Source organism: Impatiens glandulifera, chromosome 6, assembly GCF_907164915.1.
Source record: "Impatiens glandulifera chromosome 6, dImpGla2.1, whole genome shotgun sequence".
Lineage (NCBI taxonomy): Eukaryota > Viridiplantae > Streptophyta > Magnoliopsida > Ericales > Balsaminaceae > Impatiens > Impatiens glandulifera.
Window position 1 is genome coordinate 146,216 of NC_061867.1, and position 9,782 is coordinate 155,997.

Here is a 9,782-nt window from a genome sequence, read left to right on the forward strand (position 1 = left end):
AAACAAAACGTTGATAAAAAGGTAATTAGTGAGTTTTTTAAAAGTTGAAGGAACGATTTATTTCAAAATTTAATTTGAGGGCTACTTCAGGTAATTTGATATATATATATATATATATATATATATATATATATATATATATATATATATATATATATATATGGGAATTTAATGAAATGACTCTCAAAAGGGGTCTTATATAAAAAAACAACTTAGCCCTTACTATTTTTTTTATTTCTCTTTCTTTTCTCTTTTCCCCCTCATTTTATCTCTTCTCCTCTAGGTGACATTTGCTCTCCCTTCCCCGCTTCCTTCCCCTCGCTTCCCTGGTTCCTTCTCCGACTTCCCGACGATCGTCAAGCAACGCCGGAGGACGCTTCCCCCACGAGCCCCGAATCCAGCAGCATTGCCGGAACACGAGACCACTATAGCACGGTGACTCCATCAAAATGTGTATGTTCTTTAGTTGAAAACACAAATCTTAGCTGAAATATAATCATGTGTTTGGTATAGCTTCTATGCTAGGTAGGTTTACTTTATTTGTGTCCCACGAAAAGTGTAGTTTATTTGCGTCCCACGCAAAGTGTAGTTTGAGTCCCACGCAAAGTGTAGTTTGAGTCCCACGAGCAGGTCCGCCTTGAAGAAAACATTCAGTCAAGAGCAGGTTGTGTTCGATAGCCCTATTTCTGATGAACCTGTTATTGGCATCATCGCTAAAGGGATGTCCGGCCTTGTATGTGCTCTGTATTTGGAGAAAAGCGGAATCCGGTCGATATTTTTTGACACAGTATTGTAATTTTGAAACTTCTTTAGTAAATACATGTATTGACAGGATTATATTTTTGTAGAGAAATCATGGATTGAGAGGAAGATTAGGGTTGGGGCAAAGATAACTGACTTTGAATTATTAAAGCTTGTGGAGAGAAGGAATGATGGTGATGATGATGATTTGATTGTACCGGTTGGTTGGGACTGCAGGATATCTTCCTCTAGAGTAATTAGCTGTTATAACTCGATTTATATGTAATTAATTTTAAAAAATGATGAATGACATTGGTGTGTAGGTCTATTAAGGAGCTGTAGGTGACGAGTAAAACAAATGTTTTTGCGTTTGGGATGTTCTTGACAGAACTTGTAACAGGTAGTAGAGCACTTGTTCGTGACACTGAAGAACTGGAGAAACTAAAATCTCTTATCACTATTGTAAGCTTATCCATAAAAGAACAAGATTTGGTCATAAAATTTGGTCTGGTTTTCAGATATATGCTAGCACATCAAGGGATAGCTTGCTTGCTGCAGTTCGGGATGTATTACAATCAGAAGTAGGTATATGTGATTTCTCTTGGATATATGTCACAAGGATTATTGGTTTATTTACCTTACAAGCTCTTGTATGATGGCTAGGTAATTATAGTGTTTGGGTTTAAAATCATGATTTGATTTATGCAGGGTGAGTGCCCAATATATGTACTACCAAGGATAACACTATTTGTTCATAGAACTGATCCACCATGTGACATAGTCCATTATCCTGCTGTTGTTGGGAGGAAAATGGGTTTGCTTAGAAATGGTTCTGTGGGAGTTGTTGCTGAAGCTAGAGGGCTTTTGTAGTATTTATTGGTGGTGGACTTGGAAATATGAATCTAGTAACTGAATAAAGGAGAATGACATGCTACAGTTATGCAGACTAAATTTGTTGTTGTCCTTACAAACAGACTGAAGGATAATGTTCAAATTCTTTTAATATTATAAATTGTCTTTTCTTTGTAAGTAAATGGTCATTAGATATGTATGTAAGAAGCGATAAATGGTCATTATACTATAAACACTTTCAAGATCATTAGGGAATAAATTAGGTATGGCATTTTAGCCCTGACGGTTCGGGTACCCGAAGGAACCGAACTGTTTGGTTCGAGTAATTTTCTTGTTTTTCAGTTCCGGGTAATTTCAGATCCGAACCGTTTCGGTTCCCGGTACCGAATGAAATTTCGATAATTAAAAAAATATTTTTTTTTTTTGGTTCTCCCTCTTCCCTCTCTCATGTTCGCATTGGCGTCATTCTCTATTTCTCTGACATACACCAGATTCTCTTCTCTTTTGCATTTTGCTGCCTCCGTTTCCAAAATTTCATTCAGCATGTAAGAACTATATTTAACTTGAGGATGAATACAAGCATACGACTAAGTTATGGCAGAAAAAAATTGAAAATAAGAGAGTAAGAGATGAGGAAGAAGATGGATGTTAGATTAAAGAAAATGAAGATTTTTTTAATATTATTTATTTGCAGACTGTTTATTTTATTTAATATAATATTTATAATTATTTTTATTAAATATTTTTTTAAAGTTAAAACACATTAATTATTTTTGTAAATGTATTATTTAATATTTTAAAATATTAAAATTTTATTCTATTTCATCCAAATTATGTTTAAACACGATAAAAACTAAAAATATATTAATTTGTTAAAATTAATTAAATAAGTAAAAAAACAAATTGTTTTAAAAAACTGGGTCTAGTTGGGGTTTGAGTACCCATCGGTTTCGAATCGATATTTCGGGTAAATTAAATATCCATTTTTTCGGGGGAAATTGGGTCCAATTCGGTTCGGGTCCAATTTAGGTCCCCGAAACTCGGAAAATTGCAATAAATAATCATCATGATTTTCTTAAAAAAGATTTCTCAAATAAAAAAAAATATAATCTTTTAGTGAATGAATGATATTCTAAAACAAACATGGTTGAATTACTTTGAATCCAACAAATACAAAGCATAACATAATAATATATACTCAAAATAAACTTTCCAATACAACCACTAAATCTACAACAAGATCTTGAACCATCTTCATTTTGCCACATAACTCGCCATACAACAATGAGAAATACAAATTATTAGAATACAACAATTAAGATGATAGTTGAAATAATTGTAAATATCTAAAACAACTTCAAATGATATAGTCCTATGATAATTAGATATTGTTTTGAGAAAATTGAATCAATAATCAGGTTCTTCATTGCCAAAGTCATCTATAATCTGGAGCATCCTATGTTCCACGTCCAAAGCTGTGAAAGAGACAAGTTTTTCATATATTCAGTGAATGCTGAAACTGTAACCACAAATAAATTACAGAATAAGTTTATAAAAATACAAACTCAAGTTATGCAAATCCTAAATTTGTATAATATTTAGTTCCATGTAAATGAGTTGCTCAAACTCATAACTTTCTGTATGAGCAGACGACTTAAGATATTGCACGAACTTGGTCTCTACTAACAATGTGTTACGATCCACGAATAAGAAACAACACTTTCCACGATCCTATGAAAAACTTGTGCTAGAGATTATGAAAGGAATTATGTTTTTGTAGCATAACAATATTTTTAATTATGTTTTCTGTTTCCCATAAAACTGATTGTTGATAAGTCCCTAAAAGTTATTGTAACAAAATTATAACCAACTATCCTTGGGTAATTCAGCCGCTATATATGTTGATTCTCACCTCCCTTATGTGCATGAATAAAAAGCTTTGTGAAAGTTCTTAGTCTCAATTATATTTTCTGTCTTGATCCCTTATCTTGGACGGTTAGGTATATTCTAGCAATATTTTCTTCTCACATTTGTTTCTTCTTTTCCTTTAACCTTGAATTCTATTCTCCTAATACTTCCGCTACAGTTTGAATATAGATTCCCCACTCGATCCCAACAATGAAGAACTCGATTCTTGAAATCAAGACATCTCGAATGACAAAAACCCGATAACAAACAAAGATGAATGCTCTTAAGACCATACTCGAAGGTCTGTCCCAATAATATGCCTTTATGCAAGCTTCCCTACAACAACACATGACCGAATCGGCTGTTGTGCACAATGTCTTTCAGCAAAATATGGACAGAAGGTTCAATGCCGCTGAAGAAAGTTTGACAGCCATTGAAAGTGGTGCGTCTAATAATGGCCAAGATCCCGCACCCGACCCTATGTTAATGCTTCTTGCTACGGTCCTCCTACGAACATGCCCTTCCAATATGGCCAACACTATATTCCTCCAACCCGGTTCACAAAGGTTGATTTTCCTGAATTTAATGGGACTAATTTGGAGGGCTGACTCAAATATGTCGAGCAATTCTTTAGGGTGGACAAAACGAATGATGCCACGAAACTGGAAATTTCCCCCATTCACTTTTCAAAATAAACAAGAATGTGGTATGGGTCATATTTGTAAAACTGCAACCTTAGAGAAGCCTTGTCATGGGATGTATTCAAGAGAGATCTCTTGTTGCGATTCGGTCCTTCCATACACGACACCCATATGAGACAAAGGATGAACTTAAAGCAGATCAGTATTGTCCAAGTCCAAGAAACAATATATGGGTCCCTAATGAGCAGTAATCCCTTGTACATCACTGAACCGTCGCTGTTGTTCAAGCCATGCAATGTTAAAATGACCTAGCCGAGCGCAAATCGGAAAACCGACCCCAAGAAAGGCCTATGTTATACTTGCAATGAAAAATGGGAGCCCAACCATTGGTGCAAATCCAAATTATTTATGGACTTGGCTAATCATCAAGAAGTCCAAGAACCCACTCAAGAACCTATTCAAGAACTATGTTTTGATGATCCACCTTTACTACTTGAGGCAGGGGATCAACCCACCATTATTTGCATTCATTGATAGTCTTGTAGGGTATGCCTCGGGAACATGTCAACATGATACAAGGTGACCAATGGGAGAAGCTCTTGGAAAATTATAGTGTTGCTACCATGGGACAAATAACGAACAAGCATGAAGGCCGAATTGTTTCACTCGCGACAATGACATTGGAAGACAATCATGAAGATCTCCAGCACACAATCGAAGTCTTCAATGCCCTATTCCAGCAACCCAAAGATCAACCACCAGCCAAGAGAGTAATTAGAAGCCATGGCTGTTTGGCTACCCTTGTGGTGATGGTCCACAAAAAGGACTAGGCTTGGATATTTGATGACACTCTAGAGTATAATCGTAAGAAGAATTGTTGTTTGGCTGATTCATGGGTGTTGGGCCAAAGGAAGGACCGGTTCTAGATTTTTGATAACACCATAGTGTATAAGCGGAGCTAAAAGACGTTTTATTTTTATATATGCACTAGGTCCCGACCAGCTCCACTATTGAAAGGATGTTACCAAAGATTTTTAAATGATTGCGGTCCTAGACCCCGACACTCTCTAGACCTGCTGAAAATCCGACCGAACAGCAAGAGAAAAAAATTCTCTTTGAAGTTAGCAGGATGCGAATTAAAGGCTGATAAGGCCACGGTCTTTTCGTCGAGGGCGATGAATTTTGAAGGGGGAGATAATGCTACAGTACAAAAATAAAGGCTACAGTCCCAATATAATTTCAGCACCCTCCACGGTCCTATGCACTTGGGCCAAATTTCTGTTTTTTGTTTTAATATTCGGTTTTGCTTTCCCTATCTATTTTTCAAACTAAATTATGTTATTTTCTAGTAGTTGTTGTAACTGAATATTCTAGGGTAAGACAACACCTATATAAGGTTGATCCATCTTCCCCAATGACCCATCTATAGAATAATGAATATATGAAATTACTTGTGAAAATTCTTCACCCCATTGTATTTTATGTGTTGATTATTTATTTTGGACTATTTGGAGAGACCAACAGTATTTTCTTCTAATCCTTGATTTTTCTTTCCCCTCATCCCAAATTCTCCATTAAAAAACTCTTTTGCTACACTTTGATTATATATTTCACACCCGGTCCTAGAGATCAAGAACTCAATTCTTGAAATCAAGAACCCAAAACACTAAGTTACAAATCAAGTTGTAACAATTAATGAATCTGAAACAGGTTGGTTTTGTTCACGAATACAATCTACAATACATGTCGATCTCTCAAAAACTCTACAGCATGCCAAAGGAATACGTAATAGATTGCTACTTGTCCGGCTTGAGGGAGGAGAATGCAAACTGCACCAGGTTGCGATTTCTTGAATCTCTAAATGAAGCCATGTCCATGGCCAAGGTCTAAGAAACAACATATAGATCCCTGATGAGCAATGAACACTTATACAGCGTTGAACCGCCGCTACTGCCTAATCCAATCAACGTTAAACCAAGCTGGCAAAGCACGAACAGAACACCATACATCAAGCCGAGCTCATCCTATGGATCATCTTCAAGTGCTAAATAGGGCCAAATTAAGCAATTAGACCTAGTCTCAATGGATGAAAAGAGAAAGAAGGGTTTATGCTACACTTGCGATGAAAAATGGCAACCCAACCACAAGTGTAAATCAAAGTTATTCATGGGCCAATGATCAAGAAAACATCCCAAGTTTCCAAGAACCTGCTCTAGAGATGGTTTTTGATATTTCCCCTTTACAGCTTGAAGTAGGGGAAGAGCATGTCATTTTGCTACATGCATTAAACGGTTCAAAAAGCTTCCAAACACTCTAGATTCTTGGCAAGATCGGGAACCTGCCAGTTGTGATTCTAATTGATACAGACAACACTCATAACTTCATTAATAGTAGGATAATGAAGAACATTAGCCATGGCATCCTTCCCACCCAGGTGCTATCGGTCCAAGTGGCAGACGACTCTAACATTCTATGCTTTAGCTTTTGGCAAGATCTGAAATGGTTTATGAAAGGTAAATTTTATCAAACAAACATAAAGGTGCTAACCATGACATGGTACGATATTGTGTTGGGCATCGAGTGGCTGATTACTCTAGGTCCTTCCAAATGGGACTTCGAAAAACTAACAATTTCTTATGAAAAGGAAGGGATAACCACGGTCTTGCAAGGCATACCCCATACACAGATCAACCTAATACAAGGTGACCACATAAAAAAAAGTTATTAAAGAAATGCAATGTTGCTGCCATGGTACAAATAAGAAGTGAAAACGAATGCCAATTTTCTCGCTCACTACAATGGCGCTAGAAGGGATCCTAGAAGACCTTCAGCAAATACTAGATGACTTCAGCCCAATATTCTAGCAACCTGAAGACTTATCACCAGCTAGGGAACATGATCACCGCATCCCACTAAAGGAAGGTACGAAAGATGTATGTATGCATTCTTATAGTTATCCTGCCCTACAGAAAACAGAAATTGAACATTTGGTCAACGATATGCTCGATAGGGGAGTTATAAGAAGAAGCCACAACTCTTTTTCCGCCCCTGTGATATTGGTTCGGAAGAAAGACTTATCTTGGAGACTGTGTATTGATTATAGGAGGCTAAACTCAGCAACCATCAAAGATAAGTTTCCTATACCTGATTATTGAAGAATTAATAGAAGAATTGCATGGGTCTAGGTTCTTTTTCAAGATGGATTTGCATTCAGGGTTCCACCAGATAAGGATGCACCCAGGCGACTGCCACAAAACAGTATTCCGGACACACGAAGGCCTGTATGAGTTTCTAGTGATGCCCTTCGGCCTAACTAATGCTCCATCCTCCTTCCAAAGCTTAATGAACGCAACACTGAAACCATTCCTAAGAAAGTTCGTGCTAGTATTTTTTTGATGACATCCTAGTATATAGCTCGAGCTGGAAGAAACATATCCACCACTTATATAAGGTACTTTCAATATTACAACATAACAAGTTATTCCTTAACCGGGGAAAATGCAATTTTGGGAGCAAGAAAATTGTCTACCTAGGCCATATTCTTAATTAGAATGGAGTAGCCACTAATCCAGCTAAACTAGACAATGAGCACATGACCAGTTCCAGAATTTACTAAGAAATTGAAAGGGTTCCTTGGTATGACCGGATACTATAGAAGATTTATAAAAGGTTATGGCTCTATAGCACGACTCTGCACTGCCCTGTTGAAAAAAGGTCAGTTTGCATGGAATAAAGAAGCTGAATAGGTATTTCTGTTGTTGAAGCAACATATGCTTTCCCCTCTGGTCCTAGCACTCCCCAACTTCAATATTCCCTTTGTAGTAGAGACTGATGCAAGTGGAGCTGGTATAGGGGCAGTATTAATGCAAGAAGGACGAACCATCTCATTCATAAGCAAGGCAATTGAACCAGAGAAGTTACCATCGTCTACGTATGAAAAGGAGTTGATGGCATAAACTTTTGTCGTGGAGAAGTGGAGATCCTACCTTCGGTACAAGCAATTCATTGTGAAGACCGATCATGAAGCTCTCAAATACTTGCTGGAGTAGAGAGTTCAAACTCCGACACAAGAAAAATGACTCTACAAATTGGTGGGATACGATTTTGTTGTTCAATATAAAAGGGGCAAAGAAAACCTGGTGGTAGATGTTCTGTCCAGGCGGGTAGTAGGGGTCCAATGTGCAGAGATTTATGTCTATCACACTGCTATCCAAAAACAAATTCAGGAAAACTCTAAAGAAAATCCCAACTTAGCCAAAGTCATTTGTGAAATCTGTGTTAATGCTGATTCTCAACCTGAATGCTCATATGACCAAGGGATGCTAAGAAAAATGGACCGACTAGTGGTGGGAAAGAACAACAATCTCAGAAATACCCTAATTGCAGCCATGCATTTAGGAGCAGAAGGAGGGACATTCAGGGACGCTGGTCACCCAAAAGAAAATGTAGTTAGTTTACTCCTAGTCAGGGATGCTGAAAGATATTAGAGAATTTGTTCGAACCTGTGAAGTTTGCCAAAAGAATAAATCTGATAACTTAGCATATAAGGGTCTACTTCATCCCTTAGCAATTTCCAATCGATTTTGGGAATCGGTCTCCATGAATTTCATTGAAAGCTTACCTAAGTCAAAAGGTAAAAGTGTTATATTTGTGGTCGTTGACATATTATCAAAAATGGTCCACTTTATGAGTCTGCAACATCCTTTTACTGCCCGGACCGTAGCTGGATTATTTGTGGACAACGTTTCTAAGCTCCACAGAATGCCAACAACCATCATCAGTGATCGGGAAAAAGTGTTCTTAAGCACCTTCTGGCAGAAATTCTTAAGGATACAAGGAGTAAAGTAAGCTTTGTCCACAGCCTATCACCCCAGGCGGATGACCAGACCGAGATTGTCAACAAATGCTTGGTCACTTATCTACGTTGCATGGCCGACCAAACTCTGAAAGATTGGGTGCATTAATTTCCCTTGGCTGAATGGTGGTATAACACTAATTTCCATACAACAATACAAACAACACCTTTCGAAGCAATATATGGATACTCCCCCCGTCCACACACCGTATGTAGTAGGAGACTCTAAAGAAGAAGATGTGGATGTGTCATTAATAGCCAGGGAAGTCACGCTCCAACTCATAAAATTCCATTTGAAAAGAGTCCAGAATCATATGAAGCAGCTTCAGGACAAAAAGAGAAAAAAAATCACTTTGGAAATAGGAAGCTAGGCATTGGTGAAACTACAACCATATAAACAATGCTCGGTCCAGAAGTTATTCCACAAGCTTTCGTCAAAGTATTTTGGGCCCTTTCAAGTGCTGGAAAGAATTGGGGAAGTTGCTTACAAGTTGGAACTCGGAACCGACATCAAAATACATAATGTCTTCCATATTTCGCAATTAAAATCATTCCAATGGATTCATGCTGCTATTGAAAATATTCCCTAATTTAGTGCACAACCTAATAGGATCGACAAAATTGTGGGTGAACAAGACATCATGGTGCATGAAAAAATGAAAAGACAGTTACTGATCATTGGGATGGGGCCCAAATAGAATATCAAACTTGGGAAGATGCTTAAGTGATAAGTATTCAATGCCCGGAGATGCTGGAAACAATGAGGCAAACAAGACATAAGTCTC

General features: G+C 37.4%; 1 long non-coding RNA gene across 4 annotated transcripts; it reads left to right on the forward strand.

The window, feature by feature from the left end:
* Positions 1-230: 230 nt before the first annotated feature.
* On the forward strand, positions 231-1,714 carry LOC124944081. Of its 4 annotated transcripts, none has more exons than XR_007099796.1 (5): positions 231-768; positions 849-994; positions 1,065-1,141; positions 1,260-1,322; positions 1,450-1,714. It is a non-coding gene; the product is annotated as an uncharacterized LOC124944081 (long non-coding RNA). The 4 variants fall into 4 exon arrangements; XR_007099795.1 differs by having other exon boundaries at positions 231-453; positions 514-994; XR_007099797.1 differs by having other exon boundaries at positions 231-453.
* Positions 1,715-9,782: the final 8,068 nt, after the last annotated feature.